We start from the raw sequence: 24,121 nt of genomic DNA on the forward strand, positions 1-24,121 counted from the left end.
GTTGATAGTGTAGTAAGTTAAAGACAACAGAATTATTTAAATGTTTCTCTTATCATTATTAATAATTAAAGTCATTAATACTGTTAACATCATGGTAGCTACTGCTTCTTGGGTTCCAGTATACACTATTGCAGTGGTCCCCAACATTTTTTGGGCCACAGACCGGTTTAATATCAGAAAATATTTTCACAGACCGGCCTTTAGGGTGGGATGGATAAATGTATCATGTGACCGAAACAAGCGTCAAGAGTGAGTCTTAGATGGATGTAACAGAGGGAATCTGGCCATTTTTAAAAAATAAAACATCGTTTAGACTTAAATATAAGTAAAACGGAAATAATGTAAGTTATTTATTCTTTCTCTGCAGACTGGTACCAAATGGCCTACGGACCAGTACCAGTCTGCGACCCGGGGCTTGGGGACTACTGCACTACAACATTGTCATAACATCCTTGCAAGATGGACGTTTTTTATTTCTATTTTAAACTGAGGAACTGCAGCCCAGGGATGTTGTCACTTTCAAAGGACATATAATTAGTAGCGCAGGGTCTGTTGCAAAGTTGTGTGTGTCATCACATTGTATTTTATACTCATAATTGTGCTTTAAAAATATCACATTGAATCTTTTTCTAACAGTTTTTGGAGTTTCAGAAATGAGAACTTTTTTGTCCTTTAAAGGAAGACATGCCTGTGAAGTTTCCTTATGATTTTGTTTTCATTTACATATTTAGTTACAATTTATCTAAGTAGCTAAACTTTTGCTATCTCAGTGTAGGTTTTTTTGTTTGATTTTTAAAATTGTGGTATATTCCTTATAATGATTAGTCAATATTGACACATTATTATTAACTAAAGTCCATTGTTTACCTCAGGGCTTACTCTGTATTATATGCTCTGTGGGTTTGGACAAATGTATAATGACATGTATTCACCATTACAATGTCATACTGAACAGTGTCGCTGCTCTGAAACCCCCGCCAGTTCATCTCTCCCATTCTTCCTCCCCACAACCCCTGGCAAATACTGACCTTTTTTTTTTTTAATGTATCCTAGTTTTGCCTTTTCCAGAATGTCATGTAGTTGCAAAAATACAGTATGTAGCCTTTTAAAATTGGTTTCTTTCACTTAGTAATATGCATTTAATATTTCTTTCTTTTTCATAGCTTGTTCATTCCTTTCTTTTACCATGTATCTACTGCGTACCTACTGGGGTCAGTGGCTATATGAGGGTCTTTAGAGAATGGAAAGGTGACCAGGACTGAGTCTGTCCTGTTATCAAGAAAGTAACAGACAATTATTTTTTTATTCAGTGCGAGGAGGGGAGGCAGAGAGATAGACTCCTGCAGGTACCCTGACTGGGATCCATCCAAGCAAGCCTGCAAGAGGGCAATACTCTGCCTATCTGAGGCATTGCTCCATTGCTAAGTAACTGAGCTCTTCTTAGTGCCTGAGGCGGAGGCCATGGGGCCATCCTTAGCACCCAGGGCCAACTGGCTCCAATTGAGCCATGGCTGCAGAAGGGGAAGAGAGAGAGAGAGAGAGAGAGAGAGAGAGAGAAGTGACAGGGGTAGAGAAGCAGATGGGTGCTTCTCCTATGTGCCCCAACTGGGAATTGAACCCGGGACTTCTACATGCTGGGCCAACTCTCTACCATTGAGCAAACTGGCCAGGTCCTAAATTTGAGAGATTAGTTATATGTCATATAATTTTCTTTCTAAACTTGGCGTAAAAGAAGACACAATCATTATATTGACAAGAGGTTAAACTAGAACTTGCGTCTTGGACAAACTAGAATGGTGTGAACCCATTAGAAATAAGACCATTGAGAAGCTGTGATACGAGATGGAAAAGAAATGCTAAAGCTGAGGGAAGGTTTGAAGCATTTTAGGCCATGAGAGGTACCTTTCTGGAGCCAGGAGAGAGGTGCTGATGGAGTGATGACTCAAGCAGAAGCCACTTAGCAGGCTTTCCCAGCCAAACAAACCCTCTAGAACCACCTCTGGGAATAACAGGCCTTGGGCTGACGTGCTTCCTAATGTGAGGCAGAGGACCTGACAGGAGAGGCCAGGATGGCTGAGTTGGGATGAGGGTCCAGCTACCAGGAGGTCAGACAAGGAGTGTAGGAACTTTTTGCTTGTATGTGCAGATCTCTGCCAAACTAAGGGGAAGAAAAAGCCTGGGAATCAAGTGTGTGCATGTGGTAACCCAGAGTTGTTCTGCTGTTGCTGAAGATTGCGTGGACTTTGTCCAAAGGACAGAAAAGTAGTAAAAGGAAGGTCAAAATTGGGACTATGCCTTCCCTTAAAAAGAATAGGAAGGCTATAAAAGTCTTCCCAGGCTGTTGGTTACTTTGTTTCTGCTGAAAATGTCATATATAGCAGCAACAGAATGTTAAATTACCGCTAAAAGCAAAATTTCCTCCAGTGTGCTTTCAAGAGACGAGACATGTGGGTGTTTAATGTTACTGATTCTTCCTGATGCCATTTTTTTTTTTAAACCAAATTTTCTGTGACTCATAAGAACTTCCATTCTCTCTTTGGCCTGGGTATGTGAAATCTTGTAGTTGGCCTGTGACAATTTTGACCAGAGACAACCTAATGGGAAATTAAGTGTAGGGAATGGTGCTGAATCTCTTTCCTGGATGCAGGATACACTCGGGAGTGAGGGAGGTAGATACCCTGGATAAGGCAGATGTTTGTTATCCATCTTAACCAGGGGTTGGGAACCTTTTTGGCTGAGAGAGCCATGAACGCCACATATTTTAAAATGTAATTCCGTGAGAGCCATACAACGACCCGTGTATGTTACGCATTATCCAATAAAAATTTGGTGTTGTCCCAGAGGACAGCTGTGATTGGCTCCAGCCACCCTCAACCACGAACATGAGCGGTAGGAAATGAATGGATTGTAATACATGAGACTGTTTTATATTTTTAACATTATTTTTTTTATTAAAGATTTGTCTGTGCCCTGGCCGGTTGGCTCAGCGGTAGAGCGTCGGCCTAGCGTGCGGAGGACCCGGGTTCGATTCCCGGCCAGGGCACATAGGAGAAGCGCCCATTTGCTTCTCCACCCCTCCGCCGCGCTTTCCTCTCTGTCTCTCTCTTCCCCTCCCGCAGCCAAGGCTCCATTGGAGCAAAGATGGCCCGGGCGTTGGGCATGGCTCTGTGGCCTCTGCCTCAGGCGCTAGAGTGGCTCTGGTCGCAATATGGCGACGCCCAGGATGGGCAGAGCATCGCCCCCTGAGGGGCAGAGCACCGCCCCTGGTGGGCGTGCCGGGTGGATCCCGGTCGGGCGCATGCGGGAGTCTGTCTGACTGTCTCTCCCTGTTTCCAGCTTCAGAAAAATGAAAAAAAAAAAAAAAAAAAAAAAAAAAAAAAAAGATTTGTCTGTAATAAAATCCATCAAAAGAGCCACATCTGGCTTGTGAGCTATAGGTTCCCGACCCCTGATCTAAACCGTTAGGAATGTGCCAGAAGGTACTTCCTGGAGGTCTCCCCCAAAGCTGAATGTAGCACAGACTGGAAGAGACTTTTTGCATTCAGTTGTTCCCAGCTCTTTGAAATTCTACAAAATGGTTGGGCTGAGGCATTAAGAAATAATTTTGTTCCTTTTTATTTCCTTTCTTTTTTTTTTTTTTTTTGTATTTTTCCTAAGTGAGAAGCGGGGGAGAGGTAGACAGACAGACTCCCACATGTGCCCAACCGGGATCCACCTGGCATACCCATCAAGGGGCGATGCTCTGCCTATCTGGGATGTTGCTCCGCTGCAACTGGAGCCATTCTAGTGCCTGAGGTGGAGGCCATGGAGCCGTCCTCAGCGCCAGGGCTAACTTTGCTCCAGTGGAGCCTTGGCTGTGGTAGGGGAAGAGAGAGACAGAGAGGAAGGAGGGGGGAGGGGTGAAGAAGCAGATGGGTGCTTCTCCTGTGAGCCCAGACTGGGAATCAAACCTGGGACTTCCACACGCCAGGCTGACACTCTGCAGCTGAGCCAATGGGCCAGGGCTCCTTTTTTTTTTTTTTTTAAACTATATAATGTCCCTGAAGTTATGGCAGTGTATCTTGTGCCATTGAGTTTCCAAAGTGTACCTTTTTTTTTATACTGTGCTTCAAATAAATAGCGAAAATAGTTATATATAAAAAAAGTGATCCTCCTTTTATCTTCATTCTTTTGGGTATTTTTTCCTTCTTTTACTTTCTTTTTTTCTTTGCAGTGCTTCTCCATTTAGCTGTACTTCCTTGGAGTATGTGGTGAGTAGCTATCTTTGTGCTGTACGTCTGTATGGGGGTCTGGATTTCCCATTTGTTGCAAAGTGAACTTTTCGAGAAGAAACTTGTTTGGTCACAGTTTTTCCTTAAAGCTCCCTGATTTTTTTTTTTTTTTTTTGCAGCTTTGTGCCAAAAAACAAACACCAAACAATGGCAAGTTGATTTTAACCTTGTGCGAAGTTTGGGAATTTGTTAGTACTTATTTTTTCCTTCTTTAGTAACAGAACCTCTGAATGTTAGTTGTGAAGATGGGTATCCAGAACAAAGACTACATTTCCCAGCTTCCTTAGCAACTGAGTGCAGCCATGTGACTATATTCTAGCCAATAGAATGTGAGTGAAAGTGCTATGTGCAACTCTTAGGAAGTTGAATGTCCATGTAGAATCTTTAGAGGGAAGTGTGTGCCTTTCTCTTTTCCTTTCCGTATTGTACCTGCTGGATTGCTGATGTGATGACTGGACTTGGAGCAGCCATCCTGAGTCACAGCAAAGCAGCTCCATGTTCAGGTGGCAGAACCTCAGGACAGAAGGAGCCAAGACTGCCGATAATCACACCAATCTTTATCTATTTTGATACGGTTTAAGCCACCATTATTTAAAAAAAAATTATATTCTGCTAAAATACATAACATAAAATTCACAATTTTAACAGTTTTTAAGTGTGCAATTCAGTGGTATGAAACACATCCAAAATAATGTGTGCAACCATCACCACTATTCAATTCCATAACTTTTTTATCAACACAGATAGAAGAAACTCTGTACACTTTAGATGATAACTCCCTGTCCTAGCTCAAGCTGCTATAATAAAATACCATAGATAAGGTGGCTTAAACAATAGACGTTTATTTCTCACAGTTCAGTAGCCTGGCAGTCTAAGATCAGGGTGCCAGCATGGTTGGGTTCTGCTGGGAGCCCTCTTCCTGCCTACACACAGCTGCCTTCTTGCTGTGACCCCCACATGGCAAAGAGAGAGAGAGAAGCAAATGTTTTATTATTTCTTCTCATGAGGGCACTAATCCCCATCATAAGGACTCTACCCTAATGACCTAATTACTTTGCAAACACTTCACCTCCAACACCATCACATTGGGAGTTAGGGATACAATAGATGAATTTTAGGGGGAAATAAACATTCAGTACATAGTACTCCCTGTTCCTCCATAATTCCCCCTAACCCCTGGTAACCTCTGTTCTACTTTCTGTCTCTATGAATTTGACTAGTTAGGCACAGCATGTAAGTGATATCATATTATATTTTGTCTTTTTTGTGTCTGGCTTATTTCACTTAGCATAATATCTTCAAGGTTCATCGTTGTAGCACAGTGGTCGGGAAACTTTTTGGCTGAGAGAGCCATGAACACCACATATTTTAAAATGTAATTTTGTGAGAGCCATACAACCACCTGTGTACATTATGCATTTTCCAATAAAAATTTGGTGTTGTCCCAGAGGACAGCTGTGATTGGCTCCAGCCACCCGCAACTACGAACATGAGTGGTAGGAAATGAATGGATTGTAATACATGAGAATGTTTTATTTATTTATTTATTTTTCCTGAAGTTGGAAACAGGGAGGCAGTCAGACAGACTCCCGCATGCGCCCGACCGGGATCCACCCTGCATACCCTCCAGGGGGCGATGCTCTGCCCATCTGGGGCGTCGCTCTGCTGCAACCAGGGCCATTCTGGCGCCTGAGGCAGAGGCCACGGAGCCATCCCCAGCGCCCGGGCCAACTTTGCTCCAGTGGAGCCTTGGCTGTGGGAGGGGAAGAGAGAGACAGAGAGGAAGGGGGGGGGGTGTTGAGAAGCAGATGGGCGCTTCTCCTGTGTGCCCTGGCTGGGAATCGAACCCGGGACTCCTGCACGCCAGGCCGACGCTCTACCACTGAGCTAACCGGCCAGGGCTGTTTTATATTTTTAACATTATTATTATTTTTTATTAAAGATTTGTCTGCCAGCCAGATGCATCCATCAAAAGAGCCACATCTGACTCGCAAGCCATAGGTTCCCGACCCCTGTTGTAGCATGTTTCAAAATTTCGTTCCTCTTTAAGGCTCAAGAGTATGCCATTTATCTTTATCACATTTTGTTTATCTTTTTGTCTGTTGATGGACATTTGGGTGTTGTTGGGAAAACAGCTGTGTTAGGCTTGCTCACTGGTTTACTGGCTGCAAGCACTTTGCTTGATTATGCGTGAGCACATGGCAGCACCACTTGTGTATAGTCTGTGTAAGGCTAAGTGTGCTTGTGCTCAGGTTGGATTGTGAATGGTGGATTGCAAATTTCCTGGCTGCCATTGTGCGGGGCTGTTTTACTGGTGATTTGCCTGAGAAGAGGTTTTATCCTGCCTGTGTGCTTGTCTGCCATTGTGAGAATCTATTAAACAGGAATGGCCCAATGCTTTCTGGCTCTGCAGTTTCTCTACAGTCTATCTTAATCCAATGTGGACTAGCCTGGCCTCGCCCACTGGCATTACAGGTGTTTCCACATTTTGGCTATTGTGAATAATGCTGCTGTGAACATTGGAGATCTATTTGATTCTCCACATTCAGTGCCTTTGCGTACATATGTATACACTCAGAGGTAGAATTGCTGCATTACATGGTAAGTCTATATTTAACTCTGAGGAACTGCCCTACACTCTGCACAGAGGCTGCACCAGTTCACATTCCCACCTGTGATGCCCAAGGGTTTCAGTTTCTCCACATTCTCAGCAACACTTGTTATATTATTATATATATTTTTTGCAATAGCCATCCTAATGGTTTTGATTTGCATTTTCCTAATGATTGGTGATGTTGAACATCTTTCCATATGCTTATTGGCCATCTGTATATCTTCTTTGGAGAAATACCCGTTCAAGTCCTTTACCTGGTTTTAAATTGAGATGTTTGTTTTGAAAAGCCATCATTTAAAAAAAATCAATGTTATCTTCTGTCACTTTACAACTAAAGTGAACCCTAAGTAACGTCCCACCCTTCTGTGTGGTTGTGATGAGTGCCCCACCGGGAGGGGGCTGGTCATTGAGACCTGGAAAATCAATTCTGGAAGCAGTTAAATTGCTTCTGGTTTAGGAGCAGAGAGATCAATGATTTGCCTCAGGTTACCTGCTGGGAGGTGGAGCAGGGACAGGGACTTAGGTCTCCTACCTTCTGATCCAGGGGTTTACACCTCGCAGCCTCCCACTGGGGAGCTCTGCAAACAGGCATCTGTGAGCTCTGCACACGCTGGTCCTGGCGCCATAGGATGCTATCCGTTGTGCACTCAGCATGGGAAGCTGCTCCTGAGCTGTAAATGTGATCTCTCTACAAAGAGGTCACCTCAGTAGTAATAATGACAATAGTAACAACAACAATGATAATAATTAGATTAAAGTAGTTAGGTGGAAGGAGGACACTTTAGATCAGTGGTAGTCAACCTGGTCCCTACCGCCCAGTAGTGGGCATTCCAACTTTCATGGTGGGCGGTAGCGGAGCAACCAAAGTATAAATAAAAGATAGATTTAACTATAGTAAGTTGTTTTATAAAGATTTATTCTGCCAAACTTTGTGAAAATCCGACTTAAAGTACTTGGTAATTATTATATGCTTTAACTTGCTGTAACTCTGCTTTATAAATTTTATAAAGTAAAGTTACTTCCCTACTTTATAAATCACCATTACTGTGGAACTGGTGGGCGGTTAGAAAATTTTACTACTAACAGAGATACAAAAGATGGCCGTAGGTATAAAAAGGTTGACTACCCCTGCTTTAGATGACCTTCATCACATATAAACAAAGTTGTGTATTGCTTCTCTCTCTCTCTCTCTTTCTCTCTCTGTCTGAAAGAGAAAAAAGTTAATGTGCAGATATCGTGAACAGTGATTGTTCATGAAAAATTATGTAAAGTTACTCAGCTTAGTCTGGTGGACTCTAGAGCAGGGGTCTCAAACTCAACTCAGCATATGGGCCGCAGAGCAAGATCACAGCCGTTTGGCGGGCCGCACTAGGTCTACAAAAGGCAACTGTTACGCAACACTTTTCTCACTGCAGTTGAAAACAAAAAAAAATCAGTACAACAAGCACAATCGTACATGCAGTTTACTCAGTGTCACAAAACGACCAGAAACTGTAGTTCGCATCACAACTGCTGTTAACTAAGCTAATATCTAGCTAGGATGCTAGAGAAATGAAAAATACAAGTAGGCCCCTAGGCTTACTTAATTTTATCCAAAATATTTTGAACTTCGTGGATTAGTCTGCGGGCTGCACAAAATTGTTCGGGTTGTGAGTTTGAGACCCCTGCTCTAGAGTATGATAGGTATTATTCTGAGAGCTTGGAGCATGTGGGTAGAGGGAAGAGGCTGGAAGAGGAGTGGGGGCAGGAGGGTGAAGGTACGGCGAGGGCCCCCACTTCCACAGGAGCAGGCCCCAGGAAGTAAGGGACTGGGCTCTCTGAGCTGCCGGACTGGCAGACCCTGCTGTGTCCACAGTTGATATGTCATAGATACACCTGGGTTGAATATTCTAACTCTGCTTGGCCCAGGAGTGGTGGGTGTGCAGGTGGCCACTGACAGGGACATTGTAATTAAAACTTCCTTGGTCCTGAGGTCATCACATTCATAGTTGATGTGTTTGTGGTTCTAGGTAGTGTATGGGACCCATCAATAATTGACGGCTCATGTTGCTTCCTTAGATGGGCAGAGCTCTTGAGGATTTTTCTTAAAATGGCTGACCTCATGTGACCCTTTTATGACTGTGTTTTTTGTTTCTTTATGACATGAGTGGAATTCAGTAGAAAAGAATTATAAATACAGAGAAGCAGAAGGAAGAAAAAAAGAAACTCCCTGTAATTTCCCTATAGAGTGAACCTCTAGTCCTATTTTGTTTTATTTATTTCTAGACTCACAGAAGAGGTATGTAAAGTTATTCATAGGGAAAAACAACAACAACACTGCATCTCTTTCTTGCTTAAGACCATTACGATATTTAAAAATACCAAGGAGCTCAGACAAATAACCAAGTCTGACTAATTCATATCTTTTTTAAAAAGTTGGGAGAACAGTGGCTTCTTAGAGAGACACTAAAGAGTTCATTCATGTTCATCTTCCATAAGATCCCATAGTAAGTATGGAAGTACCGAATGTGACATACTAGCTTTCGTGTGCTATGTCACTAAGCTTGCTGTCCAGCTGACATTTCCTTATAGCAGGACTTTCTCAAGAAAGAAAGCAGTTTGTTGCCTCCTGTTCAGGTGTACGCACCTTGAGCTGAGAAGCTGTTTCGCTGCTCGTCCCCACTGTCAACTGCCCTTGGAAACAGTGAGTTATGATGTCACTGGGAAGTGGAACTTGATGGACTCTTTTTGGGTCACAGATTCACCTAGCATTTCCAAGTAGACGTCTTTGATGCAGTTATACTTGAATGCCCTCCCAGTTTTATGATTCCGCTTGCTTTTAGTTGTCACACCCAAGTAATGCTTCAGTAGAAGTCTTCAAAAACATTTATTTTTATATAGGAAACAGTAGCCATCTGCTCCTGTCACTTTGTCAGTGAATGCTCTTTTTTGCATATTTAGTTTGGAATTAAAAAAAAATGTTTTGTGTGTAAAATACTGCTTAACTTTTGATAGTTTTCTTTGCCCGTACATCTTTTCAGATGGTATATGGCATCTGGAGCATGTCAATGTTGATTATGGCTGCAGAACCAAATTCAGTACATGAGGGGTTGTGCCAGCATCACTCAGCTAGTGGGGGTGGGGCCGAGATTCACAGCCAGGGAGTCGCACTGCAGAGCCCTGTTCCTAGCTCTATCTCAGGATGGACGTAGGCAGGTGGTGTAGGAGGACCCATAGGAAGGGTGTTTCACCAAGACTGCCTGAGAGTCAGGGATGAGCTGGTGCTTGCATGGGATCTAAAGGGTAGACACAGTTAGTGGGGATGATGTGGAGGGAGCTTTCTAAGGATATTCCAGAGTGTGCAGTGCCTCGAGGGGACAGCCCATGGTTCATGGAGACTGGACCCTAGCATTCATGATGGAAAATGGCTGACCCAGAGGTAGAATTGTGGACCTTGAAGTCATGTGGTTGGCTTCACTTGGAGCTTTTTTGTTGTTGTTGGAGAGAGAGAGATGAGAAGCATCAACTTGTATTTGTGTTATTTTAGCTGTTCATTGATTGATTCTCATGTGTGCCTTGACCGGGGGCTGAAGCCAAGCTAGTGACCTTGGGCTTCAAACCAACAACCTTGGGCTCAAACTAGTGACCATAGGATCATGTTAATGATCCAGAATTCAAGCTGGCAAACCTGTGCTCAAACCAGAGACCTCAGGGTTTTGAATCTGGCACCTCAGCGTCCCATGTTGATACTGTGTCCACTACGCCACCACTGATCAGGCATTTGGGGCTTTTCTTGAGACTTCAAAATACTGCCTAAAGGATGAAGAAAGCCAAGAGGCTTTAATAAACAGTTTCACTATTCAAAATGAAAAAAAAAATCTCAGGAATGTTTTAATTTGGTATGTGATCACTACAACTTTGCGAATTGAAAAAATATTGTAAAAAATTTGCTTGGGAGGAAATGACTCACTTGGATTGTGTTTTTTCAAGGACACAGTGGAGAGGTCTTTTAAGATGTCTGATGGCCAAATGTTACGCATTGCATCGTATATTTATGGAGGGATGCTTCTTGTATGTCAAAGGTGAGGGGCCTGAATGCAGAGTCGTTTCAAGTTCAGTTCTGCCCAGGCAGGTGAAGACCTGTGCCTTAGTCATATGTTTGCTGTTAGTGCAAAGCAACATAGGTGCTCTGTTTCTGAAGACAGGAGCACCTCGGAGTCTAGGACTTACATTCTGTGCTATGTTGCCGTACAAAACAAGGTAACAGATATAAGGGCTCCGTGCACCATAATGCTGCAAAACGTGCTATTATTGACCAGACAACAACTGCCTGAACACCACCGCACAGGTGAAGAGATAAAAGAAGCCATATTTTGAGAGTGATGGATATTTAGAAGATAATGTAAAAAGATCTTAGAGTTGGCTTGTCTTCTGTAATTTTTAATCCAATGTGCACTACAAGAGAAATAAATCTTTTTTTGTGCCCTTTCTGTTACTTCATGCAAACTCTGTGTGTGTACCTGTCTGTGTGGGTGAATAGAGAGTGTGAATGTGTGTATTCACTGTTTGTTATCGAAAGAGACCCAGGGCACCTTTCACTCAGTGAGTGGGAATGGCAGAGGCTCATGTCCTAGGGGTAAGTCGGCCTTCTCTTGCCCCCACTGATCCAGCTTAGGAGGCAAGGAAGAATGCGATTGGGTGAGTTGGGCTGACCTGTGGAGAGTGAAAAACCCAGGTTTTGTTAAAATGAGGGTGTATGCAGTACCCCTCCTGCACGGAAGGCCTATGACAGGTGTGTCCTGTAGCAGTGGCATCTGCCAGGATTGCCTACCTTTCTTTCCTGAGCCCTGGACACCTGGGACAGTACCTGAGTAGTCCGGGCATGGCCCTGAGTCCTACAGGCCATGTGCCAGACTGTCTTACAGGACCATCTCTTATTTGTTTATCCAGAGATTGAAGGCAGCTTCTCTGTCACTTCCTGGCCTTATACACTCAGTGAATAGGTGTGATGTCAGCTCACCAAGTGCCCGGAGTGTCCCATGTTCACCTTTGTATGTAAGCAACTCTGTTGGATTGTCAATCTTGTAAATGTTTGTTAACTGGGCTATCACAATAGCTCCTGTTAGAGCCCTTCTTCAGGGCTAGTTCCTCATGGCAAAGACACTGGGGTGGAGGGCACCTAAGCAAAATCTGATAGTTCCAGTGGTGAACTCGGGCCATTTTGTAGCTTTGCCTTGGGGCAACTTTGCACAGTCCCTGGAGCTCTCTTAGGCATGGGGGTCTGGCATCTTTGAGTTAGGCCTCCCCTGCTTTACAGAGACCATCTCCTGGGGCAGGGTAGGTTTGCATTAGTCAGCTCTGATGTAGTAACAAACAGCCCTAAACATCTCAGTGGCTTATAACAACACATGCTTACTTCTCACTCTGAAGACTATAGGTCTGGTGTAGCTCTCGGGCTCAGCTGAGCTCAGTGGGGCTGCATTCTGGGTCCAGCTAAAGGGGCGTCTGGTCTCTGGGCAGGCTCTTCCCATGGCAGTGGGCAGAAGTGGCCAGCAGAAACCTGTGATTCCTTTTCAGGTAGACCTGGAACTGGTACCCTTGTACTTTTGCCCACTTATTGCTCACAGTAAGGCACCTGGCCACGCCCACAGTTAACGGGGAGGCAAGTACGCTTTGTCACTGGATGGACGGCAAGGGCAAGTCACAGGAGAGTGAGTGGAACTACATTATCCTATTGCAGGAGTGAGGGGGCTGAAGGTTGGAACAGTAATCTACAGTAAGCTGCCATAATTCATTTATCACAGAAGAGTGTTTGCTCCTCCATGAGTGGCCTCGTTCAGTCCCATGGCTTCTAATACCATCATGTGCCACCCCTAGCCACCCCTTCACACTCAAATTCTTGTATGCAGCTGTTGGCTTGACATCTTACCTGAATACCTAAAGGGCTTCTTTAAAGTCATTCCTCCAATAGTCTTTGCCCTCTTAATAAATGGTGAAAACCCTTGGCATCGTCTTCAACTCTTTCCTGAGAGACCAAGGGTTAAGTTTGCTAAAAGTATGTCTAAGGTCCTTCTGACTTAGTAAGTCTGTGCTTGGGCAGATGTGTGTAAGTGTTTTCCAAACAGAAACTTTCTTGCCAAGCTTTTCAGACCCTTCATTTCAGGACCAACTTCACCAGCCTGCTGTCTACCCCTGGTCCCCAGTCCCCAGCCCTCAGTCCCCAGCCCCATGCAGCAGGAAACTTGACTTAGCCCTGGATTAGTGGGCAGAAAGGCCTGCCCTTGGATGACAGCAGATGGTAGAGTTCACATTTGAACCCACGTCTTTCTCCAAAATCCACACTTTTTTTTTTTTTTTTAAATAAATTTTTATTAATGGTAATGGGATGACATTAATAAATCAGGGTACATATATTCAAAGAAAACATGTCTAGGTTATTTTGTCATTAAATTATGTTGCATACCCCTCGCCCAAAGTCAGCTTGTCCTTCGCCACCCTCTATCTAGTTCTCTGTGCCCCTCCCCCTCCCCCTAACTCTCCCCCTGTCCTCCCTCCCCCCACCCCTGGTAACCACCACACTCTTGTCCATGTCTCTTAGTCTCATTTTTATGTTCCACCAATGTATGGAATCATGTAGTTCTTGTTTTTTTCTGATTTACTTATTTCACTCCTTATAATGTTATTAAGATCCCACCATTTTGCTGTAAATGATCTGATGTCATCATTTCTTATGGCTGAGTAGTATTCCATAGTGTATATGTGTCACATCTTCTTTATCCAGTCTTCTATTGAAGGGCTTTTTGGTTGTTTCCATGTCTTGGCCACTGTGAACAGCGCTGCAATGTACATGGGGCTACATGTGTCTTCACGTATCAATGTTTCTGAGGTTTTGGGATATATACCCAGTAGAGGGATTGCTGGGTCATAAGGTAGTTCTATTTGCAGTTTTTTGAGGAACCACCATACTTTCCTCCATAATGGTTGTACTACTTTACAGTCCCACCAACAGAGAATGAGGGTTCCTTTTTCTCCACAGCCTCTCCAACATTTGCTATTACCCGTCTTGTTGATAATAGCTAATCTAACAGGGGTGAGGTGGTATCTCATTGTAGTTTTGATTTGCATTTCCCTAATAACTAATGAAGCTGAGCATCTTTTCATATATCTGTTGGCCATTTGTATCTCTTCCTGGGAGAAGTGTCTATTCATGTCCTCTTCCCATTTTTTTATTGGATTGTTTGTTTGTTTGTTGTTGAGTTTTATGAGTTCTTTGTAAATTTTGGATATTAGGCCCTTATCTGAGCTGTTGTTTGAAAATATCATTTCCCATTTAGTTGGCTGTCTGTTTATTTTGATATCAGTTTCTCTTGCTGAGCAAAAACTTTTTATTCTGATGTAGTCCCAATCATTTATCTTTGCCTTCACTTCTCTTGCCATTGGAGTCAAGTTCATAAAATGTTCTTTAAAACCCAGGTCCATGAGTTTAGTACCTATGTCTTCTTCTATGTACTTTATTGTTTCAGGTCTTATATTTAGGTCTTTGATCCATTTTGAATTAATTTTAGTACACGGGGACAGGCTGTAGTCGAGTTTCATTCTTTTGCATGTGGCTTTCCAGTTTTCCCAACACCATTTGTTGAAGAGGCTTTCTTTTCTCCATTGTGTGTTGTTGGCCCCTTTACCAAAGATTATTTGACCATATATATGTGGTTTTATTTCTGGGCTTTCTATTCTGTTCCATTGGTCTGAGTGTCTATTTTTCTGCCAATACCATGCTGTTTTGATTATCGTGGCCCTATAATATAGTTTAAAGTCAGGTATTGTAATGCCCCCAGCTTCATTCTTTTTCCTTAGGATTGTTTTGGCTATTCGGGGTTTTTTATAGTTCCATATAAATCTGATGATTTTTTGTTCCATTTCTTTAAAAAATCTCATAGGGATTTTGATGGGAATTGCATTAAATTTGTATATTGCTTTGGGTAATATAGCCATTTTGATTATATATATTCTTCCTATCCAAGAACAAGGAATATTTTTCCATCTCATTGTATCTTTTTCGATTTCCCTTAACAATGCTTTGTAATTTTCATTATATAGGTCCTTTACATTCTTTGTTATGTTTATTCCTAGGTATTTTATTTTTTTTGTTGCAATCGTGAAGGGGATTATTTTTTTGAGTTCGTTTTCTAATATTTCATTGTTGGCATAGAGAAAGGCTATGGACTTCTGTATGTTAATTTTGTATCCTGCGACCTTACTGTATTGGTTTATTGTTTCTAATAATCTTTTTGTGGAGTCCTTCGGGTTTTCGATGTATAGGATCATATCATCAGCAAAAAGTGATACCTTTACTTCTTCTTTTCCAATATGGATGCCTTTTATTTCTTTGTCTTGTCTGATTGCTCTGGCCAGAACTTCTAGCACCACGTTAAATAAGAGTGGAGAGAGTGGACAACCCTGTCTTGTTCCTGATTTAAGGGGGAAAGCCTTCAGTTTAGTGCCATTTAATATGATGTTAGCTGATGGTTTATCATATATGGCCTTTATCATGTTGAGATATTTTCCTTCTATACCCATTTTGTTGAGAGTCTTAAACATAAAATTGTGTTGTATTTTATCAAAAGCCTTTTCTGTATCTATTGATAAGATCATGTGGTTTTTGTTCTTTGTTTTGTTGATATGGTGTATTACGTTAACCGTTTTGCGTATGTTGAACCATCCTTGAGATTCTGGGATGAATCCCACTTGATCATGATGTATTATTTTTTTAATATGTTGTTGTATTCGGTTTGCCAGTATTTTGTTTAGAATTTTAGCATCTGTATTCATTAGAGATATTGGTCTGTAGTTTTCTTTCTTTGTGCCATCCTTGCCAGGTTTTGGTATGAGGGTTATGTTGGCCTCATAAAATGTGTTCGGAAGTATTGCTTCTTCTTCAATTTTTTGGAAGACTTTGAGTAGAATAGGAACCAAGTCTTCTTTGAATGTTTGATAGAATTCACTAGTATAACCGTCTGGGCCTGGACTTTTATTTTTGGGGAGGTTTTTAATAGTTTTTTCTATTTCCTCCCTGCTGATTGGTCTGTTTAGGCTTTCTGCTTCTTCATGACTCAGTCTAGGAAGGTTGTATTGTTCTAGGAATTTATCCATTTCTTCTAGATTGTTGTATTTGGTGGCATATAATTTTTCATAGTATTCTACAATAATTCTTTGTATATCTATGATGTCTGTGGTGATCTCTCCTCTTTCATTTTGGATTTTATTTATTTGAGTCCTGTGCCTTTTTTCCTTGGTGAGTCTTGCCAAGGGTTTGTCAATTTTGTTGACCTTTTCAAAGAACCAGCTCCTTGTTTTATTGATTTTTTCTATAGTTTTTCTGTTCTCTATTTCATTTATTTCTGCTCTGATTTTTATTATCTCCTTTCTTCGGCTGGTTTTGGGTTGTCTTTGTTCTTCTTTTTCTAGTTCCTTAAGGTGTGAAGTTAAGTGGTTTACTTCGGCTCTCTCTTGTTTGTTCATATAGGCCTGAAGTGATATGAACTTTCCTCTTATTACTGCTTTTGCTGCATCCCAGAGATTCTGATATGTCGTATTTTCATTTTCATTTGTCTGTATATATCTTTTGATCTCTGCGCTTATTTCTTCTTTGACCCATTCATTTTTTAGAAGTATGTTGTTTAGTTTCCACATTTTTGTGGTTTTTTTCCCCCTCTTTTTTGCAGTCGAATTCTAGTTTCAAGGCTTTATGATCAGAAAATATGCTTGGTACAATTTCAATTTTTCTAAATTTGCTGATATTGTCTTTGTGGCCCAACATATGGTCAATTCTTGAGAATGTTCCATGTACACTAGAGAAAAATGTATACTCTGTCGCTTTGGGATGAAGTGTCCTGTAGATGTCTATCATATCCAGGTGTTCTAGTATTTCGTTTAAGGCCACTATATCTTTATTGATTCTCTGTTTGGATGACCGATCTAGAGCCGTCAGCGGAGTATTGAGGTCTCCAAGTATGATTGTATTTTTGTTAGTTTTTGTTTTAAGGTCAATAAGTAGCTGTCTTATATATTTTGGTGCTCCTTGGTTTGGTGCATATATATTAAGGATTGTTATGTCTTCTTGATTCAGTGTCCCCTTAATCATTATGAAATGACCATTTTTGTCTCTGAGTACTTTTTCTGTCTTGTAGTCAGCATTATCAGATATGAGTATTGCTACACCTGCTTTTTTTTGGGTGTTGTTTGCTTGGAGTATTGTTTTCCAGCCTTTCACTTTGAATTTGTTTTTATCCTTGTTGTTTAGATGTGTTTCTTGTAGGCAGCATATAGTTGGATTTTCTTTTTTAATCCATTCTGCTACTCTGTGTCTTTTTATTGGTAAATTTAATCCATTCACATTTAGTATAATTATTGACACTTGTGGGTTCCCTACTGCCATTTTATAAATTGCTTTCTGTTAGTTTTGTATCTAGTTTGATTCTTCTCTTTTGTTTTTCTATCATTTGTTTTTTTTTGTTTTTTTTTTTGTTTTCATTTTTCTGAAGCTGGAAACAGGGAGAGACAGTCAGACAGACTCCCGCATGCGCCCGACCGGGATCCACCCGGCACGCCCACCATGGGGCGACGCTCTGCCCACCAGGGGGCGACGCTCTGCCCATCCTGGGCGTCGCCATATTGCGACCAGAGCCACTCTAGCGCCTGGGGCAGAGGCCAAGGAGCCATCCCCAGCGCCCGGGCCATCTTTGCTCCAATGGAGCCTTGGCTGCGGGAGGGGAAGAGAGAGACAGAGAGGAAAGCGCGGCGGAGGGGTGGAGAAGCAAATGGGCGCTTCTCCTGTGTGCCCTGGCCGGGAATCGAACCCGGGTCCTCCGCACGCTAGGCTGACGCTCTACCGCTGAGCCAACCGGCCAGGGCTCTATCATTTGTTTTTGTTTGTTTGTGTTCCATACTTCTTTCCTCTGTTGCTACCTTTTTTAAGTCAAGTGTTTTTGTGGTGGTTTTTTCTAGGGTGGTTACCATTAAGTAATGAAAAGGGTACCTACCATATTCATTGTAGTACCCTATCTTATAAGTATTTCTGCATTTCATCGTCCTTTGCTACTGTTAATCTCCATTCTCTCCCCCCTTTTTTTCCTTTGTTGTCACAGTTTAAGTTTGGTTTTATTGTGTTCTTGGTGGAGCTGTTACTTGTGGTGTTGTTTTCTTTTGTTCTTTGAATCTGGTTGGAAAACCCCCTTTAGTATTTCCTGGAGTGGGGGCTTTCTGTTGATAAATTCTCTCATCTTTTCTGTATTTGTGAATGTTTTTATATCTCCTTCATACTTGAAGGATAGCTTTGATGGGTATAGTATTCTTGGCTGAAAGTTCCTCTCTTTCAGGGCTTTAAATATTGGGGTCCACTCTCTTCTAACTTGTAGAGTTTCTGCTGAGAAATCTGATGATAATCTAATGGGCCTTCCTTTATATGTTGTACTCTTCTTTTCCCTGGCTGCCTTGAGAATTTTTTCTTTGTCATTGGTTTGTGTCATCTTTATTTTATTTATTTTTTATTTATTTATTTATTTATTTTTTTCTGAAGCTGGAAACAGGGAGAGACAGTCAGACAGACTCCCGCATGCGCCCGACCGGGATCCACCCGGCACACCCACCAGGGGCGACGCTCTGCCCACCAGGGGGCGATGCTCTGCCCATTTTGGGCGTCGCCATATTGCGACCAGAGCCACTCTAGCGCCTGAGGCAGAGGCCACAGAGCCATCCCCAGCGCCCGGGCCACCTTTGCTCCAATGGAGCCTTGGCTGCGGGAGGGGAAGAGAGAGACAGAGAGGAAAGCGCGGTGGAGGGGTGGAGAAGCAAATGGGTGCTTCTCCTGTGTGCCCTGGCCGGGAATCGAACCCGGGTCCTCCGCACGCTAGGCCGACGCTCTACCGCTGAGCCAACCGGCCAGGGCCGTCATCTTTATTATGATGTGCCTTGGAGTGGGTTTGTTGGGGTTAAGAAAACTCGGTGTTCTGTTTGCTTCTTGAATTTGAGGCTTTAGTTCTTTCCACAGGCTTGGGAAGTTCTCGTCTATTATTTGTTTGAGTATATTCTCCATTCCATTTTCTTTCTCTTCTCCCTCTGATATACCTATTATTCTTATGTTATTCTTTCTGATGAAGTCAGACAATTCCTGTAGGGCTTTCTCGTTTTTTATTATTTTTGAGTCTCTTTCTTCTTCTCTCTGTTGTGCCTCAAGTTGTTTGTCTTCTATTTCACTAATCCTATCTTCAATCTGGGCTGTTCTGCTAGCTAAGCTTCTTACCTCGTTTTTCAGCTCGTGAATTGAGTTTTTCATTTCTGTTTGATTTGTTTTTATAGTTTCAATTTCCTTGGTAATATATTCTTTGTGTTCATTGAGTTGTTTTCTGATCTCCCTATATTGCCTTTCTGTGTTTTCTTGTATATCTCTGAGTATTTTTAAGATTTCTATTTTAAATTCTCTGTCATTTAGCTCCAAGGCTTCCAATATGTTAAGTTTTTTCTCCATAGATTTTTCCACATCTGTTTGTGTTACCTCTCTTTCTTTTGTATCCATAATATTCGATTTCCTCTTTCTTATTGGCATCTGAGGGTGGTCTTGTTGATAGCACTAATTAGAATTAATAAAGACTAAAAAGTAAAAAAAAAAAAAAAAAAAAAAAAAAAAAAAAGGTAAAACACCCCACAAAAAAAAACAGTAATAATTTATTATTTCCCCCTTTTTTTCTTTCTTCTCTTTCCCTCCTCTCCCCTCCTCAGGGAAATATCGTGCCTATAATGGAGGGCCTGATTTGCGGTGAAGAGTTTAAGGGGCAAAAAAAGGGGAGTAGGGACCTACTAAATGCAAAAAAAAAAAAAAAAAAAAAGGAAGAAAATCTTAGACAAGCATAAGATGATTTGCTTGTGAGTGATGGTCAACTAAGAGATATAATGAGAGGGATAAGAGGGAACCAGAAAAAAGGACAAAAAAAGGAATAATAAAGAAGAAAAAAATAAAAATAATAAGTAAAAATCTGTTGTATTAAGTGGAGCGAAGACTAAATACAATGGAGACCTTGGGTTGGGAGGACCCAAAATGCCACAAAAATAAACAAACAAGAAAAAAACAAAAACAAAAGCGAAAAAGAAAAATAAAGCCAAAAAAAGCCTTGAGTCCCAAATTAACTATTTTGTTCGTGATTGAGGATTAAATGGGAGGAAAGTAAAACGAGAAAAGAAAAAACGAATAGAAAGGAAAAAATAAGAAAAAGAGAAAAACGAAGGAAGAAATAAAAAAGGAAGAGAAAAAAACAAAATAAAGCAAAACAAAAAAAATCAAAAGAGGAGAGAGTGAGAGTTAAGTGTTTTGGAGTATAACCTTAAAGGAGGGTGAGGATGAAGAAGAGAAATAAAATGTAACACTTATGGGTAGTGTAGTTCAAGAAAAGGGAAGCATAAGATGGGCAGAGAATAGAAGGACCGAGGTGGAGGAAATAAAGGCAATAAGATAGAAGAAACAAACAACAACAACAACAACAAAAAAAATTAGTGGAACAAGTTGTAAAGTCTGTGGATTTTTCTTGATTTTGAGATGTTAACTTTTTCCTTTTTCTTTTCTCTCCCTCTTCCTGGTCGGTGACTCTGTACCCCAGGCTCTGCCCCTGTGTCACACTTAGGTAGGGATTTGCAGTTGATGGGATTCTATGGCAATGTCATATAATTGGCTTTAAGTCTTGCTGGTAGTCAAGGCTTGTTGGCGTTTGCAGGGTCCAATGATGAGAGAGTTTGCTTTCCTGGATTCTCTCTCCTAGACCCCCCTTCCTGAATTAGCAGCCTGGTGATCCAGCTATAAGGCTGCCACTGCTTCTGCCTGGGGAGTAAGAGGCTCAAAGAGCTGGGAAATCCCCACTCTATCCCCACTCAGTGCAAGGCTTTGGGAAAGGCTCTGGCAGTCAGGGCCTCCAGTGTAATCAGGCGGGGGTGGGAGTCAATTGTTGTCAAGGTGACTGTTCAGCGCCTAGCATTCAGTTGGACCTCTCAACCCAGGCTTTCCACACTTTGTAGCCTGTTTTGGCTGGGAAGAAGAGGCACTAGTCTCTGCTTGCGACTAGTGTAGTATAGATCTTATTATCTGCCAAGTCCTTCTTGTTAGCGTTTATCCCTGAATATGGAGGCTCTATCAATCAGAAGTTGCCCCCGCCCCTTTAGCGAGAGGCACTAAAAAATATCACGCCTCTTGTCTTGGGTCGCTGAACTGAGAGAGATCTTATCAATTAGAACCGAGGGTGCGCAGATTTCACGGGTTAAGTTAATTTCAGTAATTGGGTTGCAGCTGTGCTCCCGAAGGTATTTCCGGCTGCCTGCGCGCGCCCCTCCCCCAACGCTTGATTGTTAGCTTGAATGGCTGGGTGAGGTGCCCCGCCCGCGGAGAGAATCTCCCAAGTAGGGAATACCGCCCTGGGGCCTCTCCTGCTCCCCCCGCTGCTGGCGGCTGGGGCGCACCGGGCGCAGGATGATGGGGCACCCTGGGTGTGCGGGCCAGCAGGGCGCTCTGGGCGCGTGGAATGCCCAGGGTACACGCGCGAATGGGGTGCTCCGGGCACCGGTGGCTGGCGACTCTCACTCGCAGTGCGCGGGCCGCTGGGAACGTTAGCGGTGCTCGGTCTGCAACCGGACCGGGCGCGCGCCAGCGGCTGCTCGCCGCTCCAGAGTGTGGGCGGTACTCGCTCTGCAACCGAACCGGGCGCTCGCCTGCGGCTGCTCGCGGCAGCTCGCGGCTGCTGCTCGCGGCTCCCGAGTGTGGGCTGACTCACCACCACCACAGGCGCACTCCCTCGCGGCTTGAATGAACGTCCCTGCGGTAGCTTCCTCCACACCCTTGTCTCTCAGATTCAAGTGATAACAGTCCTTTCACTTTCAGTTTGTGTGGAACTCCGGAATGCTCCGAGGATAAATTTTCCTGTTTCTAGTTGATAAATTTGTTGTGATTTTGGGGAGATCTGTCGGACGCGCTGCTCACGGCGCCATTTCCGTGACGTCACTAAATCCACACTTTTGTCACAACACGATGTCACTGATAATGCCAGCTGCTGTGACATCCTCAGAATCTTGGTGATGTGATATTTTAATGGTTCAGAATCTCTATTTTTTTTTTAATTTGTTAAAAAGCAATCAGTTCCTTACCTATGAGACAGTGTAACCTGTATTTTAAAATGAATAGAGCCACCGTTCTCTTTCATTGGTCATTTTCACACCATGACGGTTTTCCTTCTCAAACAGACAGCTGGCCACAGAGCAGAGAATGCACCGGGAGGAGGTTTGGAGCTGGAAGCCAGAGGTCCGTTTTTGGCTATCGCACATGAGCAGGAGAGTTGAACTGGCATTGTTTTTAGACCTTGGAGTCATGAGCAAGATCAAAAGAGCAAGTCATAGCTTTTATGCTGCCAAATTTCTCTATCCTTCCTCCTGCCCCCCCCCCCCAAATCAGACTGAACCCGCAATTGACCACATCACACTAGACCAGACCAAACTGCCACATCGCAGAAGGTCCTTGCTGAAGACACCAGATCACGTTGAAGGAACTTAATCCTGATTGATGGACGCTCTTTTTCTTGCACTCACGATGCTGCCTCGCAGAGGGCGCTCCGCCCAGATACTCTGACAGAGTGCAGAACTTTTGTTTGGCGGGCGTTCTGCAGATTTTCAATGGGCTTTCTTTTTTTTTTCCATGGCATATTTTCCCATTCAAGTGTGTAAAACTTTCTGAATTGGAATAACACTAAGCACATTCAAGACTCACCCAGAGACTGTAAGCTTTATCAAGTGTCTCCTTTCCTTTTGGGATTGATCCCAGCAATTAGACCATCACCTACATAGGCTACCTCCTCTTTTGTTTGTGTTGGTATTCTCATAATAATCATGATGAATTGTATCCCGGGATAAAATTAATGCTCGCAGGACTGGAAAGTGATGGCTGCGAGGCTCCTTTAAGCCGGGATGCCATAAATTCATAGGCACCACAACACACTGATTTGGGGTAACAGCTCGACTAACTAATTTACGGAGCCATTAGGCTGGTGATAAATTCTGGTGTGATAAACAGTGTCAGGCCTTGCAGATGGAAATATAGTAGATCCACCTCGCACATTGTGCAAAGCCTCCTGAGCTATTAGCTCGGATCTCAGGGAAGTTATCCGCTTAGGTTTGCTGAAAGGTCTCATGCACCATTGTGTTTCTTTTATTTTTAATTTATGATTTTAATTTATTGTGTTTACATAGATTCAAGTGTCCCACCGAATATATCTCCCCCTCACCCCCGTGTTCCCCTCAGCATCTCCCTTTGTCCCCTCCCCCCACGCCCTCCCCCTTCCCTCCAGGATTTGCTGTCCTGCTCTCTATAACGCTGTGTTATGTACATATAATTTCACCAATCTCTTTCCCTTCTCTGATCTCATCTTCTCTTCCACTTTCTCTCTGACCATTTTCCCTCTGGTTCCTTTGATCCCGTCTCTGCCTCTGTTCCGTTCCTCCGTTTACATTGTTCATTGGATTCCTCAAATGAGTGAAGTCATATGATATTTTCTTTTTCTTTGAATGAAAGCCTAAGGGTCACAGTTTGAATGAGCCATCAGGACAGGGAGTGAAGTTAACTAGAACTGCAGTGTGATTAGGTGGGAGAGGGAGAGGGGGGAAGAAAAGAGAAGGAAGAGTTTGGGGGAGGGGAGAACGAGGAAATGCTGCATGTTGGAGGAGATGTTAGTGCCCAAACCTTTTCTCTGGCTCTCTAGATACCAGACCTGGTTGTCTTGTGAAGCTGGATTCAGTCCTTCAGATACTCTCAGCTTAGCATCTGGGCTGCCTGAGGAATGAGGAAGGACCTGTGTCTACAGGTAGACGCTGTCACTGGTGCCATCTTAGAGAAGTCAGGGGAGTGGATGGCAGCAAGTGACAATGGATTTGATTGGATCTGAAGTACCTGGCACACCCGGTGGTCTTCCCACTTGACCTAGCTTTGCAGAACCCGTGTTGAAGTCCATCTACTTTGTGTGTTATGTTCTTACTCAGTTCCTTCCTCAGACACTGACTCTGATGTATTAAGTACTTGCTTGCTGCATTTCATCCTCTTGCTTTTGGGGCCAGAGAGTGTCTGTTAGAGTCACTGTGATCTAAGCTGCTTTATAGTTATTGCTATGTGCTCCTTTACGATGGTCAGTTGTGATATTAAAGGACATGCGTTCTTCTGCCCGTTTACAATCCTGCAGTC

At 42.9% G+C, this 24,121-nt stretch overlaps 1 protein-coding gene across 1 annotated transcript in view; it reads left to right on the plus strand.

Moving 5' to 3' along the window:
* Window positions 1-24,121, plus strand: part of ERG (ETS transcription factor ERG) — a 263,037-nt gene that overhangs the window by 25,433 nt on the left and 213,483 nt on the right. Inside the window, exon 2 of the mRNA XM_066370185.1 lies at window positions 4,214-4,250. The gene's annotated coding sequence lies outside the window, so the exon portion shown is untranslated. The remainder of the gene's footprint in view (window positions 1-4,213; window positions 4,251-24,121) is intronic.

Source organism: Saccopteryx leptura, chromosome 2 (genome assembly GCF_036850995.1).
Source record: "Saccopteryx leptura isolate mSacLep1 chromosome 2, mSacLep1_pri_phased_curated, whole genome shotgun sequence".
Classification (NCBI taxonomy): Eukaryota; Metazoa; Chordata; class Mammalia; order Chiroptera; family Emballonuridae; genus Saccopteryx; species Saccopteryx leptura.